We start from the raw sequence: 23,375 nt of genomic DNA, 5'->3' as shown, positions 1-23,375 counted from the left end.
TATAAGGTTTTTTATAGAAGGCGTTGTCGTAGAAACTTCAAAAAATACTCATTCGATCAGAAATTCAAAGTGCCCTTTTTAATAGTCAAAAGTGATTGGAGGGCAACTAGCCCCCCCCTCGCCCATCATTCCCTCAAACACATCCAATCAAAATTTTGAGATAACCATTTTGCTCAGCGTATTTGATGTCCAGATAGAAAATATGTTTTTGAGGAGGGTACTCCCCCACAACCCTTAGGGCAAGGGTTTTAAGTTATGCCCTGGGAGCATATAAGGTTTTTATAGAAGACGTTGTCGTAGAAACTTTAAAAAAGGCTCATTCGATGGGAAATTCAAAGGGCTAGTGCCCCTATTAATAGTCGAAAGTGATTGGAGGGCAACTAGCCCCCCCCCTCCCACGCCCAACATTCCCCCAAACACAACCAATCAAAATTTTGAGATAGCCATTTTGTTCAGCGTAGTTGATTTTCAGATATAACATATGTTTTTGAGGAGAACACTCCCTCATAACCCTCAAGGCAAGGGCTTTAAGTTATGCCCTGGAGGAATATAAGGTATTTTATAGAAGACATTGTCGTAGAAACTTCAAAAAAGGCTCATTCGATTAGAAATTCAAAGGGCTAGTGCCCTTTTTAATAGTCAAAAGTTATTGAAGGGCACCTAGCCCCCCCCACGCCCATCATTTCCCCAAACACATCCAATCAAAATTTTGAGATAGAAATTTTGCTCAGCGTATTTGCTTTCCAGATAGAAAATATATTTCTGAGGAGGACACTCCTCAGAAACATAGCCCCCCCCACCGCCAATCATTCCCCCAAATACATCCAATCAAAATTTTGAGATAGCCATTTTGTTCAGCGTAGGCTAGTTAATTTCCATATATAAAATATATTTTCGAGGAGGACACTCCCCACAGCCCTCAAGACAAGGGTTCTAATTTATTCCCTGTGGGCATCTAAGGTTTTTATAGAAGGTGTTGTCGTAGAAACTTCAAAAAAGCCTCATTCGATTGGAAATTCAAAGGGCTAGTGCCCTTTTTAATAGTCGAAAGTGATTGGAGGGCAACTATCCCCCCCCCCCGCCCGTCATTCCCCCAAACACATCCAATCAAAATTTTGAGATAGCCATTTTGTTCAGCGTAGTTGATTTTCGGATAAAAAATATGCTTTTGAGGAGAACACTCCCCCACAACCCTCAAGGCAAGGATTTTATGTTATACCCTTGGGACATATAAGGTATTTATAGAAGACGGTGTCGTAGAAACTTCAAAAAAGGCTCATTCGATTGGAAATTCAAAGAGTTAGTGCCAGTTTTAATAGTCGAAAGCGATTGGAGGGGAACTAGTCCCCCCCAAGCCCATCATTACCGTAAACACATCCAATCACAATTTTGAGATAGCTATTTAGTTCAACGTAGTTGATTTTCATATAGAAAATATGTTTTGAGGAGAACACTCCCCCACAACCCTCAAGGCAAGGGTTTTAAGTTATACCCTTGGGGAATATAAGGTTTTTTATAGAAGGCGTTGTCGTAGAAACTTCAAAAAAGACTCATTCGATTAGAAATTCAAAGTGCCCTTTTTAGTCAAAAGTGATTGGAGGGCAACTAGCCCCCCCCCCCCACGCCCACCATTCCCCCAAACACATCCAATCAAAATTTTGAGATAACCATTTTGCTCAGCGTATTTGATGTCCAGATAGATAATATGTTTTTGAGGAGGACACTTCCCCACAACCCTTAGGGCAAGGGTTTTAAGTTATGCCCTGGGGGCATATAAGGTTTTATAGAAGGCGTTGTCGTAGAAACTTCAAAAAAGGCTCATTTGGTTGGAAATTACTAGGGCTAGTGCCCCTTTTAATAGTCGAAAGTGATTGGAGGGCAACTAGCCCAACTCCCCAAGCCCTTCATTCCCCCAAACACATCCAATCAAAATTTTGAGATGGCCATTTTGTTTAGCGTAGTTGATTTTCAGATAGGAAATATGTTTTTGAGGCGAACACTCCCCCACAACCTTCAAGGCTAGGGTTTTAAGTTATACCCTGGGGGCATATAAGGTTTTTTATAGAAGACGGTGTCGTAGAAACTTCAAAAAAGGCTCATTCGATTGGAAATTCAAAGGGCTAGTGCCCTTTTTAATAGTCGAAAGTGATTGGAGGGCAACTACCCCTCCCCCCCGCCCATCATTCCCCCAAACACATCCAATCAAAATTTTGAAATACTCATTTTGTTCAGCATAGTTGATTTTCAGATAGAAAATATATTTTTGAGGAGAACCCTCCCCCACAACCCTCAAGGCAAGGGTTTTAAGTTATACCCTGGGGGAATATAAGGTTTTTTGAAGAAGGCGGTGTCGTAGAAACTTCAAAAAAAGCTCATTCGATTGGAAATTCAATGGGCTAGTGCCCTTTTTAATAGTCGAAAGTGATTGGAGGGCAACTAACCCCCCTCACACGCCCACCTGTGACCCAAACACATCCAATCAAAATTTTGAGATAGTATTTTATTGAACGTAGTTTTAAGTTCTGGAAATTAGGTCTTTGAGGATGAAAACTCCCCCAAAGCCCTCAGGGCAAGGGTTAAGTTGTGCCCTGGGGACATATAAGGTTTTGTATAGAAAACATTGTCGTAAAAACTTCGGAGAGGGCTCATTTGATTGATAATTGAAAGTTCCAGTTTATTTTTTAAGCGTCAAAAGATATTGGTGGGTCACCAGCTCGCCCCCCCCCTCTAAACTCTATTTTTCCAAATACATCCAATAAAAATTTTAAGATAGTTATTTTGTTAAAAATAGCTAAAAGATCATATGATGAAAACTCCGGTGTTGACACAACCCACAAGGGCCCGGGGGCAGGCGTTGTAGGTTATTCCGTGGGGGCATATATGGGTCTTATGGAGAGGATACTCATATTAACTTCAAAGAGGGATCATTTGATTGGAAATTGAAGTGATACTAGTTCACTGTTTAAGAGTCAAAAGAGATTGGAGGACATCTAGCCCCCCCCTCTACGTCCTTTTTTTCTCAAACCCATCCGATAAGAACTTTGAGACAGCCTTTTTTTAAATAGTTCAAAGACCATATAACGAAAACTCAGGGGTCAACACAGCCCCTCAGGGCCCAAGGGCAGGTGTTGTAAGTTATGTCCTGGGGGAATATATAGTTCTTATTGAAGGGATGCTCGTAAAAAATTCAGAGATGGCTCATTTGATTGGATATTGAAAGTTCTAGTTAAGGTTTTCGAGTCAAAAGATATTGGAGGGCAACTAGCCCCTCACAACCCTATTCCCCAGATGTATCCAATAAAAAGTTTGAGATAGGTATTAAGATAAAAATTTCTCAAAAGTCAGATAAAAAAACCTCAGGTGTCGTCACAAACCCCCAGGTTCCGGGGGCAGGTGTTGTAAGTTATGCCCTGGGGTAAGTATTGTTCGTATGAGAGGGATGCTCGTATAAAATTCAGAGAGGTCTCATTTGATTGAATATTGAAAATTCAAGCTTACTTTTTAATAGTCGAAAGAGATCCGAGGGCAGCTATCCCCCAACCAATCTAATGAAGACTTTGAGAGACATTTTCTTAAAAATAGTTCAAAGTTCGGATAAGAAAAAATCCACTTTCAGTTGAAACCCCCTGGGCCCAGAGGCGGACGATCTGCGTTATGCTCTAAGGGAAATTGCTGTTCCCATGAATGAGGTGATCGTATAAACTTCGGCTGGGGACTGTTTAATTGGAATTTGAAAGTTTTTGTATACTTTTTAAGAGTCAAGAGAGTTAAACTAGCCCCTTACGCTCTTTTTTCCCCAAACCCGTCCCCTACAAAGTTTGAGATAGCCAGTGTTTTGGAAATTGTTCAAAAATTAGATAACAAAAACACCCCCAGAGCCCGCGGGATAGGCGTTGTAAGTGTTGTCCTGGGGGCGTACATGGTTCGTATGAAAGGGATGCTCGTATATACTTCAGAGGGGGCTCATTTGATGGGAAATAAAGTTTTTATAGTAGCCATTTCATTAAAAATAGTTCAAAGGTCAGATAAGAAAATTCCTGTGTCGACGGAACCCGCCAGGGCCCGGAGGCAGGCGTTATGAGTAATGGTCTAGGGGCATAAATCGTTTTTATGGAAGGGATGCTCGTATACACTTCGGAGAGGGCTCATTTGATTTGAAATTGAAAGTGCTTTTTCACTTTTTAAGAGTCAAAATAGATCGGAGGGTAACTAGCCCCCCCCCCTCCTCTACGCCCTAATTGCATCAGATACAAATTTTGAAATAGAAATTTTATTAAAAATAGTTCAAAGTTCTGATAACAAAAAACTCCGGTGTCGACACAGCCCCCAGGGCCCGGGGGTAGGCGTTGTAAGTTATCCCCTGGGGGTATATATGGTTGTTATGGAAGGGATGCTCGTATAAAATTCCCAGAGGGCTCATTTTATTGGAAATTGAAAGTTGTAGTTCACTTTTCAAGTCAAAAGTGATCGGAGGGTAGCTAGCCACCCCCCCACACTCCATTTATTTTTTCCCAGAGGCACTTCATATTCAAGGGGTCGGTCTTATAAAATTCAAAGGGGGATCATTCATTTTGAAATACAGAGTACTAGTGCCCTTTTTAAGACTCAAAAGTGATCAGGGGCAACTGACCCCCACGGCCTTTTTTCCCAAAAACATCTGATAAAAAATTTGAGGGAGCCATTTTGTTAAAAATAGTTAAAAGATAACAAAAACACCTTTACGTATGGCCATTTCGTTAAAAATAGTTCGAAGATCAGATAAGAAAAACTCCTGTGTCAACACAGCCCCCCCCCCACCCTCCAGCGCCGGGGAAGGCGTTGTAAGTATTGCTCCGGGGGCATATATACTTCTTATGGAAGGTATGCTCGTATAAACTTCAGAGAGGGTTCATTTGAATAGAAATTTCAAGTTGTAGTTCATTTTCTCAGAGTGAAAAAAGATCAGAGGGCAACTAGCCCCTCCCAAACTCCACGCCTTTGGGCGTATCGGATGGATAAACCCATCCGATAAAAAATTTCAGGTGACTATTTGGTTAGAAATAGTTCAACCATAAGATATTAAAACTCCAGGGTCGACACAACCCCCCCATAGCCTTCTGCTCGTTTTGAGTTTGACTCGGTTAATTATTGTAATTTCTGTTCGTTTTGGGTTTCATTTACTTATCAATGCTGATTTGTGGTAGTTTCACGCTTGGTAGATTATTTGATTTTAGTTTTGCTCATTTTTTGTTTAATGGAATTCTTTAATTTTCTTTAAAAAATTCATTTTGTTGAAAAAGTTTTTTTTTATTAATTAGAGAAAAAACAAATCAGCAGAGTAGTGACATACTGAGCGGAGCAGACCTGGGCGGCAACTGTGCTGATGGACTTAAGTTTATACGCAAGTCTTTAATGGATATTAATTGGATAAATTATCTATGAACTTAGTGACGCTGTGATTATATTACAAGACGCCTCCTGAGTCACTGCGGGAAGGGAAAAGGAATCATCCACTTCAATTCGATACAGTTGTGAAATATATGGAATTAAAAATATCACATTAACTCTTTCCTTATGATTAATTAAAAAAACTTTTTCCACCAAATAAGTTTTTCAAAGAAAAGTAAAGAACTCCCTTAAACAAAAAATGAGCAAAAATAAAATCAAATAACCAAGCGTGAAACTACCACAAATCAGCATCAATAAATAAATGAAACCCAAAACGAACAGAAATTACAATACATAACCCAGTCAAATTCAAACCAACAGAAATTAACATAACTTGGGCTAAAAAACCCCTATGCCTTCCCAAGGCCAGAACATAATTTGCACTTAACTAAAAAAAATATAAATATTTTTACTTTTATAGCTTTAATAAATCAAATAATATTAACATTTTGATTACTAAATATCAGTATATGTATATTAAACTGACAATACACATCCATTTGTATTTTTTTTTAGTAAAGTGCAAATTATGTTCTGGCCTTGGGAAGGCATAGGGGTTTTGAGCCCAGCTTATGTAAACATCTGCTCGTTTTGACTTTGACTCTGTTATTTATTGTAATTTCTGTTCGTTTTGGGTTTCATTTATTTATCGATGCTGATTTGTTGTAGTTTCACGCTTGGTAGATTATTTGGTTTTATTTTTGCTCATTTTATGTTTAATGGAGTTCTTTACTTTTTTTTGAAAAACGTATTTTGTGGAAAAAGTTTTTTTTAATTAATTTCTGTTCGTTTTATATTGGCATAGTCTTCTCAGGGAAAAAAGAAAATAATACTTTAGATCTTTTCGTTTTTTAAGAATTTATAGTTTGGCCTGCTATTTGTATGCTGGAGAAAAATTTTCAGCAATTTTTAACAACATACACCCTTTTAAAAAGGGTGTATGTTCTGTTAAAAATATAGACACAAATAGAAGTGTTTAATTTAGTTTCATACCTCCTCTAGTTGACCTGAAATGGAAAACTTGATACCATTCGTAAAAAAATCCGTTTACTTTCTTTCATAGCTTGGATACACTGATTTGATTTGGATATTTTGATTTGATTAAATTTTAAGAGCGGAAGTAGCCCTGAAAGTTTGAAAATAATACCCTCAGTTGTTCTAAGGATACTGTTGAGATGCCTTATTGTGAATTAACTTAAACATAGTGCATTTTAAATTAATCTCCTGGTAATAGTAACTGTTTCATCATAAAGGTGAATGGGAGGGTGGGCGTAGGAGGAGGATTAGTTTCTCTCCAATCAATTTCAACTATTAAAAAGGCTTCAGCCCTTTCTATTTTCAAGTGAATGAGCCCTTTTCGAAGTTCCTAGGACAACTCCTTCGATACTAAGTGCCCTGGTCTAAACTACAACAACAACAAAAAAATAATACATTATACCCAAATCGATCTTTACTATAAAAATTTCAAGCCTTCCAATCACTTTCGACTATTAAAAAGGGCACTAGGCTTTTCCATTTCCAATCGAATCAGCCCTTTTTGAGTTTCTATGACAACGATTTCTATAAGCACCTTATATGCCCCCAGGGCATAAATTACAACCCTTACCCTAAAGGCTGTGAGGGTGGTTGTCATCCTCAAAGACCTAATTTCCAGAACTTTCAACTACGTCAAACAATCTGGCTATCTCAAAATTTTGATTGGACGTGTTAGGGAAAATAGTGCGCATGAAAGAGGCTTTAGTTGCTCTCCAATCACTTTCAACTATTAAAACAGGCTCTAGCCCTTTCAATTTTCAATCAAATGAGCCTTTTTGAAGTTTCTGTGACAACGCTTTCAATAAAAACCTTATAGGCCTCCCGGGCATAACTTACAACCCTTGCCCTGAGGGCTGGGGGGGGGGGTCATCCTCAGAGACCTAGTTTCCTGACTTGTCTGCTACGTTGAACAAAATGGCTATCTAAAAAATTAGATTGCATCTGTCTGGGGGAATGGTGGTTGTGAGAGGGGTTTAGTTACCCTCCAATCCCTGTCAACTATTAAAAAGGTCACTTGCCCTCTCCAATTGAATGAGCCCTTTTTGGAGTTTTTACGACAACTCTATCTATATAAGCCTTATGTGCCCCCAGGGCATAACTTAATACCTTTACCCTTGGGGCTCTGGGGGGTTTGTCATACTTAAATACATAATTTCCAGGACTTTCAACTACGTTGAACAAAATAGCTATCTCTAAACTTTGATTGAATGTGTTTGGGGAAATCATGGGTGTGAGAGGGGGGTTAATTACTCTCCAATCACTTTCGGCTATTAAAAAGGAAATTTCAATTTCCAGTCAAATGAGCCCTTATTGAAATTTCTACAACAACTTTCTATATAAACCTTATATGCCCCCAGGGGATAACTTACAACCCTTGCACCGAGGGATCTGATGGGTTTATCATCCTAAAAGACCGAATTTCCAGAACTTTCGACTACGTTGAACAAAATGGATATCTCAAAATTTTGATTGAAGGTGTTTGGGGAAATGGTGGGCGTGAGAGGGGAGTTAGTTGCCCTTCAATCACTTTTGCCTATTAAAAGGAACTAGCCCTTTCAATTTCCAATTGAATGAGCCTTTTTTGAAGTTTCTACAACATCGTTTTCTATAAAAAACCTCATATGCCCCCAGGGCATAACTTACAACCCTTGCCCTGGGGGCTCTGGGGGGGGGACGGGTTGTCCATCCTTAAGTCCTAATTTCCAAAACTTTCTACTACGTTGAATAAAATGGCTGTATAAAAATTTTTATTGGATGTGTTTGGGGAAAAGGTGCTCGTGAGAGGGGGTTTAGTTGCCATCAAATCACTTTCGAGACTATTAAAAAGGGCACTAGCCATTTGAATTTGCAATCGAATGAGCCCTTTTTCAAGTCTCTACGACAAAGGCTTCAATAAAAACTTATATGCCCCCAGGGCATAACTTATAACCCTTGCCCTGAAGACTGTGGGGGGAGTTTTCTAATCAAAGGTATAATTTCCTGAACTTTAAACTGCGAACAAACTGAGAACAAAATTTGCACTTTACTGAAAAAATACAAATGAATGTGCATTGTCAGTTTAATATACATATACTGATATTTAGTAATCAAAATGTTAATATTACTTGATTTATTAAATTTATAAATGTAAAAACATTTTTTTTTTCAGTAAAGTGCAGATTTTAATCTGGCCTTGGGAAGGCATAGGGGTTTTGCGCCCAACTTATGTTAATTTCTGCTCGTTTTGAGTTTGACTCGGTTATTTATTGTAATTTTTGTTCATTTTGGGTTTCATTTATTTATCGATGCTGATTTGTGGTAGTTTCACGCTGGGTAGATTATTTGATTTTATTTTTGCTTATTTTTGGTTTACTGGAGTTCTTTACTTTTCTTTAGAAAACTTTTTTTGTGGAAAAAGTTTTTTTAATTAATTACATAAATAACCAAGGCAAAATCAAAACGATCAGAAATTAACATAAGTAGGGCTCAAAACTCTTTTGCCTTCCCAAGGCCAGAACATAATTTGCACTTTACTGAAAAAAATATAAATGTTTTCACTTTTATAAATTTCATAAATCGAATAATATTAACATTTTGATTATGAAATATCAGTATATGTATATTAAACTGACAATGCACATTCGTTTGTATTTTTTCAGTAAAGCACAAATTATGTTCTGGCCTTGGGAAGGCAGAGGGGTTTTGAGCCCAACCTTTGTTAATTTCTGCTCGTTTTGAGTTTGACTCGGTTATTTATTATAATTTCTGTTCGTTTTGGGTTTCATTTATTTATCGATGCTGACTTGTGGTAGTTTTACACTTGGTAGATTATTTGATTATATTTTTGCTCATTTTTTGTTTAATGGAGTTCTTTACTTTTCTTTGAAAAATATATTTTGTGGAAAAAGTTTTTTTAATTAATTTCTGCTCGTTTTATATTGACAGTCTTTTCAGAGAAAAAAAAATAATGCTTTAAATCATTTCGTTTTTGTAAGAATTTATAGTTTGAACTGCTGTTTGTATGCTAGAGAAAAATTTTCGGCCATTTTTAAAAACATACACCCTCTTAAAAATCTGGACGCAAATAGTTGTGTTTAATTTAGTTTCATACCTCTTCTAGTTGACCTGAAATGGAAAACTTGATACCATTCGCAAAAACATCTGTTTACTTTCTTTGATAGCTTGGATACACTTACGCTATTTTGATTTGGTTAAATTTTAAGAGCAGAAGCAGTCCCGAAAGTTCGAACATAACACCCTCAGTCGTTCTTGGAATACTGCTGAGATGCCATATTGGGAATTAGCATTAACATAGTGCATTTTGATTTAATCTTATGGCAACATTTAGTTTTTAAACATAAAGTCAAATGGGAGGGTGGGTGTCGGAAGGGGACGGGTTTAAATCCAATCACTTTCACTTGAACACAGCTCTCCTTCCCATGGTGTAGAGCTTTGAAGAGTCTGCAGTATTTCTCAGGGAGGCCTGTCGATTCTAGAATCCGCCAAAGAGCTTCTCGGTCCAGTGAGTCGAACGCAGCACGGAAATCGACGAGGGTAAAAAAGAGCTTTTTGTCGAAACTACTTGCTCCGGTCGCCGGAATTTATGAATGATATTTCGACATCGATCTAGCAGGAGCATTGAGAAAATTTTTCCCGGGACAGACAGTAGGGTTATTCCACGGTAGTTCGAGCAGTCGCTTCTAGAGCCTTTCCTCTTCCATAAAGGGATAATGACACCCTTCCGCCAATCTTCGGGAATTATCTCGGTTTGCCAGATTGTAGAGAACAGAGTGTGGAGAAACAGGAGCATAACAGGACCTGCATATTTTAGCAGCTCTGAACTCAGGCCACAGATACCGGCAGCTTTATTGTTCTTGAGCCTTTTTACTGCATTTCCAATTTCTGAGGGGCTGAAAGGCTCGTCTGGAGGAGCATCTGCTTCGGGTCTTAGACTGCCAGGTTGGCTGGGACTATCATTAGTAGGCATAGACGGGCTAGTGTTGTTCAGGAGTTAGCAGAAGTGGTCCTTTCACCGCTCGAGACAAGAACTCTCATCAGAGAGAAGTTTCCCATCCCGGGATAGGACGGGTCCCAATGCTGGTTTTTATTTTCTGTGAGATCACGGAGGTGTTTGAACAGGCTACCCATGTCTTTCTTTTTTGCTGCTAGTTCGATTTCATCGGCTTTCCTTGCAACAAACTGAGTTAGGTCTCGGTGAATAAGTCTGTTCCGCACTCCATTGAGCCTTCGATAGGTTGCCATGTCCCCAAGAAGTCTTGCCCTCCGCCTTTTCTCTATGTGTTTCGTCAGTTAGCCAAGATTTCTTCGGGAAACTTCGCTTGCCAAGCACCAGCTGTGCTGCTTCGCTGGTCTGCGATTTAAAATACTTCTAGGCGTCTTCGCTGCTGTTGAGTGTGAGAAGGAGCTCCAAGCGATTTGATATCTCAACACTATACTTCTGGCGAGTATCTGGCTTCTTTAGTTTCCCAATATTCACTGCTACTGGTTTTCTGTCCGATCGCTGTGCATGGAGGCGAAGCTGGACATCAGCACACACAAGCCTGTGATCTGCATTTCCGAGCTCTGCTGATCTGTAAGTTCTGCAGTTCATCAGCGATGATCTCCAGCGTTTAGAAATAATGATGTAGTCAATCATCTTCTTTGTGTGACCGTCGTTACTATACCACGTGTACTGGTGGATAGTCTTACGTTGAAAGTAGGCGTTTGCGATCACAAGTTCATGGGATCGGCACAGTTTGAGTAGGCGAAGGTCGTTATCGTTCAGTGGGTCGGGGGATACAGGTCCAGTTGTGCCACGCCAAAAAACCATATCATCTCGCACTGTAGCATTGAAGTCACCGAGAAGAACAGTGACATCGTGGGGGGACACTGCTGACAGACATCTGGACAGAGCAGAGTAGAACTCTTCCCTGGTTATGTCGTCGGAATCGTTGGTCGGGGCATAGCATACGAAAATTGTCATCTTGCCATGCTTGTGCCCAAAGCGGGTCATTATTCTGTCCGATACAGCTTCGTGCAAGAGTAAGGCCTATTTTGCAAGGCCGTTTAGCGCGAAGACAACACCATTTCTTCTCATGCTCCCTCCAGACCAGACTAACGAGTGATTATCGCCTAGTCGCTCTTCTCCACTTCCAGTAAGACGGGTTTCTGTGAGACCTGCAATCGCCACTTTATTCTTACGAAGTTCTTGAGAAAGTAGGTTCTTTGATGCAGGTGCATTCAGGGTCAAAACATTCCAGGTGGCTATCCAAAGCCCCCTTTGATCTAGAAGGTTTAGTCTGTCAGTCTTTCTGGCGTCGTCAGCATGTCCGTTGACACGCGATGGTCGAGATCTTAAAAGGGGGTCCGGATCCGAGACTATGTAGTCACTTTGCGCAGCAATTGATTTTCAGGTGGAGGGTCGCTAGCCCAACCAACCCTAGGCCTGGAATCTGATTAGAGCTAGGTTTAACCTAGATACTGTGATTCCCGGGGTGGGCTCCACCCACCACATGAGGTTGCAGCCACCCTGATCGGAGTGTTTAGTTAGGAGATGACCCCATATCCAGAGGTACGTGGTCAGCAGACAAGGTCTGCATCATTCCGGAACAAAATGAACAAAATGGCTCTCTAAAAATTTTGATTGGATGTGTTTGGGGAAAAGGTGGTCGAGAGAGGGGGCTAGTTACCCTCAAATCACTTTTGACTATTAAAAAGGGCACTAGACCTTTGAATTTCCAATTGAATGAGCCCTTTTTCAAGTTTCTACGACAAAGATTTCAAAAAAACTTATATGTCCCCAGAGCATAACTTATAATCCTTGCCCTGAAGACTGTGGGGGGAGTGTCCTGTTCAAAGTTATAATTTCCTGAACTTTAACTGCGTGGAACGACTTGGCTATCTCAAAATTTTTATTAGATGTGTTAGGGGAAATGGTGGGCGTGGAAGGGTTGTTAGTTGCCTTCCAATTACTTTCGACTATTAAAAAGGGCACTAGCCGTTTCAATTTCTAGTCGAATGAGCCCTTTTTGAAGTTTCTACGACAACGCGTTCTATAAGAAATTAATATTCCCCCAGGGCACAACTTACAACCCTTGCCCTGAGGGCTGTGAGGGGGTTTTCATCCTCAAAAATATAATTTACAGAATCTCAAAATTTTGATTGGATGTGTCTGGAAAAATGGTGGGAGTGAGATGGGCGTTAGTCTTTATCCAATCACTTTCAACTATTAAAAAAGGCACTAACCCTTTCAATTTCCAATCAAATGAGCCCTTTTGAAGTTTCTACGACAATGCTTTCAATAAAAATCTTATATGCCCCCAAGGCATAACTTACAACCCTCGTCCTGAGGGCTGAGTGGGGGGGTGTTTCATTCTCAAAGAGTTAATTTCCAGAACTTTCTGCAACGTTGAACACAAGGGCTATCTGAAAATTTTGATTGAATGTGTTTGGGGGAATGGTGGGCGTGAGAGGGGGGTTACTTACCCTCTAATCACTTTCAACTATTAAAAAGGGCACTAGCCCTCTCAATTTCCAATTCAATGAGCCCCTTTTGAAGTTTTTACGACAACTCTATCATTAAAAACCTTACATGCCCCAAGTGCATAACTTACACCCTATGCCCTGGGGACTCTGGAGTTTTATCATCCTTGAATACATAATTTCCGGAACTTTCAACTACTTTGAACAAAATGGCTATCTCTAAACTTCGATTGAATGAGTTTCGGGAAATGGTGGGCGTGAGAGGGGGTTAATTACTCTCCACTCACTTTTGACTATTAAAAAGGGCAATTTCAAGTTCCAATCAAATGAGCCCCTTTTGAAATTTCTACAACAACTTCCTGTATAAACGTTATATGCCCCCAGGGCATAACTTACAACCCTTGCCCTGAGGGCTCTGATTGAGCTATCATCCTAAAACTGCCGACTACGTTGAACAAAATGGATATCTCAAAATTTTGATTGGATGAGTTTGGGAAAATGGTGGGCGTGAGAGGGGGGTAAGTTGTGCTTCAATCACTTCTGACTGTTAAAAGGGCTCTAGACCTTTCAATTTTCAATTGAATGAGCCCTTTTTGATGTTTTTACAACAGTGTATTCTATAAAAACCTTACATGCTCTCAGGGCATAGCTTACAACTCTTGCCCTGAGGGTTGTGGGGGTACGGGTTGTCATCCTTAAAGACCTAATTTCCAAAACTTTCAACTACCTTCAATAAAATGGTTATCTAAAAATTTTGATTGAATGTGGTTGGGGAAAAGGTGGGCGTAATCGCCTTCAAATCACTTTCTACTATTAAAAAGGGCACTAGCCCTTTGAATTTCCAATCAAATGAGACCTTTTTCAAGTTTTTACGTCAAAGACTTCTATTAAAACCTTATATGCCCTCAGGGCATAACTTACAACCCTTGTCCTGAGGGCTCTTAGGGCGTGTTCTTCTCAAAAAAATAATGTCTATCTGGAAATCCAAAACACCGAATACAATGGCTATCAAAAAATTTTGATTGGATGTATCTGGAGGAAACATGGGCGAGAGAGGGGGGCTAGTTGCCCTCAAATTACTTTCAACTATTAAAAAGGGCACTAGACCTTTGAATTTCCAATTAAATGAGCCCTTTTTCAAGTTTCTACGACAAAGATTTCAAAGAAATATATGTCCCCAGGGCATAACTTATAATCCTTGCCCTGAAGACTGTGGGGGGAGAGTCCTGATCAAAGGTATAATTTCATGAACTTTAACTGCGTGGAACAACATGGCTATCTCACAATCTTGATTGGATGTGTTTGGGGAAATGTTGGGCGTAGAAGGGTTGTTAGTTGCCTTCCAATTACTTTCGACTATTAAAAAGGGCACTAGCCATTTCAATTTCTAATCGAATGAGCCCTTTTTTAAGTTTCTACGACAACGCGTTCTATAAATGCTTTATATTCTCCCAGGGCACAACTTACAACCCTTGCCCTGAGGGCTGTGAGGGGTTGTCATCCTCAAAAACCTAATTTACAGAACTTAAAACAACGTAGAATAAAATGGCTATCTCAAAATTTTGATTGGATGTGTTTGGGGAAAAGGTGGGCGTGAGAGGGGGGGTTATTTGCCCTCCAATCACTTTCGACATTTAAAAAGGGCACTAGCCCTTTGAATTTCCAGTCGAATGAGCTTTTTTTGAAGTTTCTACGACAACGCCTTCTATAAAAACCTTATATGCCCCGAGGGCATAACTTACAACCCGTGCCCTGAAGCCCGTGGTGGAGTTTCCTCCCCAAAACATAATTTCTCTCCGGAAATCAACTAAGCTGAACAAAATGGCTATCTGAAAATTTTAATTGGATGTGTTTCAGGAAATGGTGGGCGTGGAAGGGGTGTTAGTTGCCTTCCAATCACTTTCGACTATTAAAAAGGGCACAAGCCACTCTAATTTCCAATTGAATGAGCCCTTTTAGAAGTTTATACGACAACTTCTTCGATACGAAGTCTCCTGCTCTAAAGGATAAATTTTGATTGGATGTGTTTGGGGAAAAGGTGGGCTTGAGAGGGGCGTTAGTTGCCCTCCAATCACTTTCAACATTTTAAAAGGGCACTAGCCCTTTGAATTTCCAGTCGAATGAGCTTTTTGTGAAGTTTCTACGACAACGCCTTCTATAAAACCTTATATGCCCCCAGGGCATAACTTACAACCCTTGCCCTGAAGGCTGTGGGGGAGTGTCCTCCTCAAAAGCATAAGTTCTATCTGGAAAGCAACGACGCTGGACAAATTGGCTGTCTCAAAATTTTGATTGGAAGTGTTTGAGGGAATGATGGGTGTGAAAAGAGTGTTACTTGCCTTCCAATCACTTTCAACTATTAAAAAGGGCACAAGCCACTCTAATTTCCAATTGAATGAGCCCTTTTAGAAGTTTATACGACAACTTCTTCGATACGAAGTCTCCTGCTCTAAAGGAAAAAAAAAATAACAAATGATACATTGTGCCAACATCGTTCTTATGCCCTCAGGGCAAAACGTAAAACCCTTGCCCCGAGGGTTGCGGGGGGAGTCTTCTCCTCAAAAACATATTTTCTCTCTTGAAATCAAATACGCTGAACAAAATGACTATCTCTGAATTTTGATTGGATGTGTTTGGGAGAATGATGGGCGTGAGGGGGGCGGGCTAGTTGCCCTCCAATCACTTTCGACTATTGAAAAGTGCACTAGCCCTTTAAATTTTCATTCAAATTAGCTTTTTGGAAATTTTCTACTTCTATAAAAACTTTATATGCCCCCAGGGCATAACTTACAACCCTTGCCCTGAAGGCTTTGGGGGAGTGTTCTCCTCAAAGCATAGTTTCTATCTGGAAATCAACTACGCTGAACAAAATGGCTATCTAAAAATTTTGATTGTTTGCGTTTGGGGAAAAGGACTGTGGGGGGAGTGTCCTGCTCAAAGGTATAATTTCCTGAACCTTAAACTGCGTGGAACAAAATACTTTCGACTATTGAAAACGGCACTAGCCCTTTGAATGTCCATTCAAATGAGCTTTTTGGAAGTTTCTACGATTACACTTTCTATAAAAACCTTATATGCCCCCAGGGTATAAATTACAACCCTTGCCCTGAAGGCTGTGGGAGAGTGTTCTCCTCAAAACATAGTTTCTATCTGAAAATCAACTACGCTGAACAAAATGGCTATCTAAAAATGTTGATTGTTTGCGTTTGGGGAAAAGGTGGGCGTGGAAGGGGTGCTAGTTGCCCTCAAATCACTTTCGACTATTAAAAAGGGCACTAGACCTTTGAATTTCCAATCAAATGAGCTCATTTTTCAAGTTTCTACGACAAAGATTGCAATAAAAACTTATAAACCCCCAGGGTATAACTTATAACCCTTGCCCTGAAAACTGTGGGGGGAGTGTCCTGCTCAAAGGTATAATTTCCTGAACTTAAAACTGTGTGAAACAAAATACCTTTCTCAAAATTTTGGTCAGACGTGTTTGGGGAAATAGTGGGCATGGTAGGGGTGTAAGTTGCCTTCCAACTAGTTTCGACTATTAAAAAGGGCACTAGCCATTTCAATTTCTAATCGAATGAGCCCTTTTTGAAGTTTTTACGACAATGCGTTCTATAAAAACCTTATATGGCCCCAGGGCATAACTTACAACCCTTGCCCTGAGGGCTTAAGGGAGGGGGGGTTGGTTGTCATTCTCAAAGACATAATTCTTAGAAATTTCAACTACGTTGAACAAAATGGCTATCTTAAAATTTTGATTGGCTGTGTTTGGGGAAAAATTGGCGTGAGAGGTGGGTTAGTTGCCCTCCAACCACTTTTAACTATTAAAAAGGGCACTAGCCCTTTGAATTTCCAATCGAATGAGCCTTTTTTGAAATTTCTACGACAACGCTTTCTATAAAAACTTAATATGCCCCCAGGGCATAATTTGCAACCCTTGCCTTGAGGGCTTTTCTACGACAGTTTCTACGACAACTTCTTCGATACGAAGTGTCCTGCTCCAAAGGAAAAAAAAATAACAAATGATACATTGTGCCAACATCGTTCTTATATGCCCTCAGGGCAAAACATAAAACCCTTGCCCCGAGGGTTGTGGGGGGAGTCTCCTTCTCAAAAACGTAATTTCTATCCGGAAATCAACTACGCTTAACAAAACGGCTACCTCAAAATTTTGATTCGATGTGTTTCGGGACTTGGTGGGCGTGGATGGAGTGTTAGTTACCTTCCAATCACTTTCGACTATTAAAAAGGGCACAAGCAATTCCGAGTTTCAATTGAATGAGCCTTTTTTGAAGTTTATACGACAACGTCTTCGATACGAAGTGCCCTGCTCTAAAGGAAAAAAAAAATAAATTGTACCAACATCGTTCTTATATGCCCTCAGAGCATAACTTAAAACCCTTGCCCCGAGGGTTGTGGGGGAGTGACCTCCTCGAAAATATATTTTCTATCTGGAAATCAACTACGCTGAACAAAATGGCTATCTCAAAATTTTGATTGGATGTGTTTGGGGGAATGATGGGCGTGGGGGGGGGGGGGGGCTATTTGCCCTCCAATAAATTTCGCCAATTAAAAAGGGTAATACCCCTTTGAATTTCCAATCGAATGAGCCTTTTTTTTAAGTTGCTACGACAACGCCTTCTATACAAACCTTATATGCCCCCAGGGCATAACTTACAACCCTTGCCCTGAGTGCTGTGGGGGAGTGCCCTCCTCGTAAACATAATTTCTCTCTGGAAATCAACTACGCTGAACAAAATGGCTATCTCAAAATTTTGATTGGATGTGTATCGGGAAATTTTGGGCGTGGAAGGGGTGTTAGTTGCCTTCCAATGACTTTTGACTGTTAAAAAGGGCACGAGCCTTTCCAATTTCCAATTGAATGAGCCCTTTTCGAAGTTTCTACGACAACTTCTTCGATACGAAGTTCCCTGCTCTAAAGAAAAAAAAAAATAATAAATAGTACATTGTGCCAACATCGTTCTTATATACCCTCAGGGCATAAATTAAAACCCTTGCCCCGAGGGTTGTGGGGGAGTTTCCTCCTCAAAAATATATTTTCTATCTTGAAATCAACTACGCTGAACAAAATGGCTATCTCAAAATTTTGATTGGATGTGTTTGTTGGTATGATGGGCGGGGGGGGTGGGGGTTGGTGGCATGTTGCCCTCCAATCACTTTCGACTATTAAAAAGGCACTAGTCACTCCAATTTCCAATCGAATGAGCCCTTTTTGAAGTTTCTACAACAACTCATTCGATACGAAGTGCCCGGTTATGGAAAAGAAAAATTACACATTTCGTCAACATCGTTCTTTACATAGGCAGCGCTATTGCGCTGCCTGTGATAGTTACCCAATGAACCAGAGGAATCCACTAAAAATTCTTATTTTCTGTTCAATGTCAACTGGTTGTCATATACAATCTGGTGGCTTTTTTTGTCTATAGTATTGGACATTGTACGAAACCTTTACAATTTTTTTTTTGCAGAACCTTAATAGCTAGCAAAGGAGGAAGAAGCTTCAAATCTGGGCAAAATTCCAATCTGGAAAACTTCCGACTGATTAACGGATTCTAAAAATAAAAAAAATTGAATAAAAAAAAAAGCTTGCAGAACCTTACTGGCCATTAAAAGAGGAAAAAAGTTTAAATCTGGGTGGAATTCCAATCTTGTAACTGTGAACGTTTAGGACGGAAAAAGCTGCCAGGTTTATGGGGTTTTGTAAACGGAGCATAAAACGTTTAGGGCATCTTGTGGCTTATGGAAAATTCTACCGGAGCGATATCAGGATCACTGCAGAAAACTTCCGATTGGTTAAAGAATTCTAAAAAGCAGCTAATGAAAACACTGCGTTCAATCCTCCTATCAGTGTTGCCAGATGGGCTTGTTTTCCGCCCCGTGGGCTTGTTTTAGCCGTCAGGGGTGGGCTGAATTTTGGAGTGGGCGTGAGGGCCTTGGGGCGGGAAAATGGGCTTTTTGTAAAAAAATGGGTTTATTTTGTGGCTTACTTTGACCGAAAATTTGGAACCAGACAAAAATTCCAAAATCACGGTGGCTCAGCCTTGGTTATGCACCAAAAAGAAAAGAGCCCTCCTTTAGGGCATATAACGCTTTCTATTCTGAAACGATTCGCCATTACGAAATTATTCCTGCATGGCTGAGATGGCTCAGCGTTAAGAGTCTTACAAGTTACAAGGAATTTTATTGCTGCTCAGATTAAGGCAAGACTTAAATTTTATGCAAATCTATCTTTTTTTCTTATATATTTGACAGATCTGGCCCAATCTTTTTGTGGCCTAGGTTTAGTCAATAATTGGGATTGCTCTACTCCCTCCCCCCCATAATGTGTAAATATACATGGGTGCCCATAGGCTGAATTATAGGAGGGGCTTACATGGTCTAATTGGCACTTCCAGTGCTGTATATATTTAAAATCTCAAGACAAAATATCGTAGGCAGCACAATAGTACTGCCTAAGTAAAGAGCAATGTGGGCACAATATATTGTTTGATTTTTAGACCAGTGTACTTCTTATAAAAAGAAATGTCATAGGATCTTCAAAAAGAGCTCATGAAGGGCAACCAACTCCCCCTCCCACACGTCAATGACTTGCCCAAACACGTCTAATAAAAATTTGAGATAGCCATTTTGTTCTACTAGACTTTTGTATACTTTTGTAGACCTTCGTTTGTATACTTTTAGTACTAGAACTATAGTTACTGTAACTAATGATGCTAAGAGTACTAAGGTGAAGGGCCCCCCCCCTTGTTCCCCATTATGGGCGCCCCTGCAAATATATAGTCTGAATTATATATGCTAAAATTCTAGACAATCTATTTGTTGCTATCTTGGGAAGGGGTTAGGTTACAGAAATGAAGCTTCCTGGGATGGGTTTACATACTAAGGTATATCCTTGAAAGATATTTTGAAGTATCCAACCCATCTCTACTCCTTCCCCAATAGAGGGCACTGACCTTTGATGACTTTTAAAAATCTTTGTTTTATAAAAGTGAAACCATGCAAAATAGATCTTCAGCTTTACAACTTTACTCAATCCAAATTTGGAAAGTATCAAAGATCTGGAAATAAATTTCATAAATTTAGGAAAAAAAACCTTTGATATGGCTTGAAATTCTACTCTAATAATAGGAATTGCATTTTCAAACCAAAACCAGAGAAAATAAACTATTTTTCGAAATTCTTTGTTTTGACAAAAAAAAAAGAGTTTTTTCAAAACTCTGTTATATCAAATTTTCAAGACTTGGAAATCAGAAGGGGGTAAAATAAAAGAATGTCAATACCTTTTCAGAACATGTTTCTGGCCCTGGATTCATCACTGAAAGTTTTGTTTTCCTAACCTAACCCTTCCAAGATATCAAAAAGTAGCTTGTCTAGAATTTTACCTTACATATTTCCTGGTCATTTTTACATTCACTCTTGTCTTAACAGTTGGCCCAAAAATTTAATCAATAAGTACATAATCAAGAAACAGAAAATATATTGGAAATATAGAAATTGGGCTAGGCTAGCCTATATTTTTGCACATTGGGGGTGGGGGGAGGGAGTAAAGTTGAATTATAATCAAAATGTGTCATCTATAAAAAAAATCATGTCAAGAAAACAATTTATACTTTGTAATATGCAGATTGCCCTACTTGTAATAGTATATACCTTGAGAAGGAAACATGTTAAGAAAACAATTCATACTTGATAGTTAATATACAGAAATAATTGTTGCTGATATCTTGCTTGTAGCTCTGCTATACATTACCCCCAGGCCATTCCCCTTAATTTGCAAAAACATGGCTCAAATTCATTCATTGTACCAGTAAATTTAATCAACTATGACAAAGCAAAACCAGAAAAACAAGTTACTGACGGGAGGAAGAATGCATTGGAAATATCTAATTTGGGTTATATATTTGCACATTAGGGGAAGGAGTTAGGGATAAAGTATAGCTGAGATACATGCACTATGTGATATCTACAATTATTCTCCATATTATGAATTGTTTTCTTAATATGTTTCTTTCTGTACATGTCCTTCTCTAGAATTGTAATTAACACTTTTTAAGTGCAATTTTATAATACTTTATCTCCCCCCCCCCTAATGTGTAAAATATTCTTGGGTGCCTAGCGACTGAATTATAGAAGGGGCGTGCATGGTCTAATTGGCACTTCCAGTGCTGTATATAAGCAAAATTTCAAGACAAAATATAATAGGCAGCACAATAGTACTGCCTAAGTAAAGAGCAATGTGGGCACAATATATTGTTTTGTTTTTTAGACCAGGGTACTTCTTATAGAAAGAAATGTCATAAGATCTTCAAAAAGAGCTCATGAAGGGCAACCAACTCCCCCTCCCACACGTCAATCACTTACCCAAACACATCCAATCAAAATTTTGAGATAGCCATTTTGTTGTACTATACTTTTGTAGACCTTTGTTTGTATACTTTTAGTACTAGAACTATAGTTACTGTAACTAATGATGCTAAATATCTGTAACTAATGATGCTAAGCATCATTAGTGTAACTAATGATGCTAAGCTAAATAAAAATATCTGCAAAGTACCTATGATTAACCTTATTGGTATCGGCACAGACGGTGCTAGTAACATGTGCGGAGTAAACCACTCCCTTTCTACCCTGCTACGAGACAATGGCTTACCCTATCTTCAGCTCTTCAAGTGTGTTTGCCACTCACTCCATCTATGTGCTTTAGAGGCGGTCTGTGAACTCCCTTCGAACCTTGAGTTTATGATGTCCGAAACATATAAATGGTTTAATGTAAGCCCCCTTAGAAGGGAGACATATCAACATGTATTTAAGTTGATATACGATAGAAATTCACCCCTGACTATTATTTCTCCCTCAAATGCTCATTCGCTCTCTTGGTACAATGCCTTGGTTCGCATGGATGAGCTGTACATGGAGCTCACCACACACTTCTGTCTAACCAAAGAAAAGGAATGTTGCAATACTGCCAGGTTGCTACACGCTGTGTATCAAGATGACCAAAACAAAATTTTCATTGTGTTCTTGAAGCCATTGCTGTCCAAATTTCAAAGAGTCAACTTGCTGTTTCAGAACACACGCTGACTAATTTTGTCTTTTTGAACAACTCCTTGGTTTGATACTAAGTCTCCTGCGTAGGATACTCTGCTCATCTGCAGTGTCTTTGATGGTTAATAGGGACTTCGAAATCAATTATTTGCCACAAGATCAAGTTGATTACGGACACGAGTTCCTCATTGAACTGGCCAAATCTAAACTTTCAGACACACAGAAGAGCGAAATCAAAATACGGTGTTTTGCGTTCCTAAAAGCTGTGGCTAAAGCGGTGCTTAAACGAATGCCTCCTGCTCTGGATTCGCTCCTACCGCTAAAATTTTTATCCCCTGTGATTTGCTTGTCTCAGTTTCGACCCCGATTTGGAGACTTGCCATTGAGAATTGTTCCTACTACTGATCTCAGTACCTTGGAGAATCAGTGGAGGAAACTGTTGGACGTTAATTGGTCTTTTGTTTGTGGAGGAACAATCCCCAAAGACTCCTCTGTGTTCTGGATAGCTGTCCTACATTATCCTGATGCTGTTGGGGCATTTCCTTTTCGTGAGTTAGACATGTGGGTATTGACCCTTTTGAGTTTGCCAATTAGTAATGCGAGTGGAACGGTCATTTTCTACAATGAATGTCATTACGAGTAAGTTCCAAAACCGTTTGTTCTTCCTCATGTTGAACTCAAGACTTGTGTTCAAGCTGTGGTTATCACCCTTGGGCTCGACGTTTGAGCCTACAAAGCCTATGCAGATTTCCAATAGTAATATTTATAAGGCTTGTGAAGTCAAAGAAACTGATCAAACAACTGATCTAGTCGATCTAGATCATATCCTAGCTTTCATTGAGTCTTAAATCTCTTAGTGCATTGTGGATCTAAGTGCCTTTCTTTTTTTTCTTTTTTTTTTATCCGTCTGTATTATTTCATAATGGGATTACGAAGGCTTTTGTATTAACCCAGTTCTCACGTTTCTTTTTGAGGCCTTACTTTAATCGTAAAGTTATCTTTAAATATTGTGTTGCAACTGCTTTTCAATAGTGATATTTATAGGGTTTGTCTAGTCGATCTAGATAATATCCTAGCCTCCTTTGAGTCTTAAATCTCTTAGTGCCTTATGGATCTAAGTGCCTTTCTTTTTTGTTATTGTTTTTTATTACGAAGGCTTTTGTATTAACCCCGTTCTTACGTTTTTTTGAGGCCTTACTTTAATCATAAAGTTATCTTTAAAAATTGTATTGCAACTTCTTTTCAATGGTGATATTCATAAGGCCTGTGATGTCGAGTTGCTCGACGTTTGAGCCTACAGAGCGTATGCAGCTTTTCAATAGTGATATTTATATGGCTTGTGAAGTCGAAAAAACTGACCAAACAACTGATCTAGTCGATTTATATAA

General features: G+C 39.4%; 1 protein-coding gene across 1 annotated transcript in view; it reads right to left on the bottom strand.

The window, feature by feature from the left end:
* The window catches only part of LOC148952083 (NCK-interacting protein with SH3 domain), a 142,606-nt gene extending 120,993 nt beyond the window's left edge, over positions 1-21,613 (bottom strand). Inside the window, exon 1 of the mRNA XM_089088835.1 lies at positions 21,593-21,613. The gene's annotated coding sequence lies outside the window, so the exon portion shown is untranslated. The remainder of the gene's footprint in view (positions 1-21,592) is intronic.
* Between the last annotated feature and the right edge of the window lie 1,762 nt (positions 21,614-23,375).

Source organism: Artemia sp. Qi Xiang Cuo, chromosome 5 (assembly GCF_049724085.1).
Source record: "Artemia sp. Qi Xiang Cuo chromosome 5, ASM4972408v1, whole genome shotgun sequence".
NCBI lineage: Eukaryota > Metazoa > Arthropoda > Branchiopoda > Anostraca > Artemiidae > Artemia > Artemia sp. Qi Xiang Cuo.
This window is presented reverse-complemented; position numbering and strand designations above follow the sequence as displayed.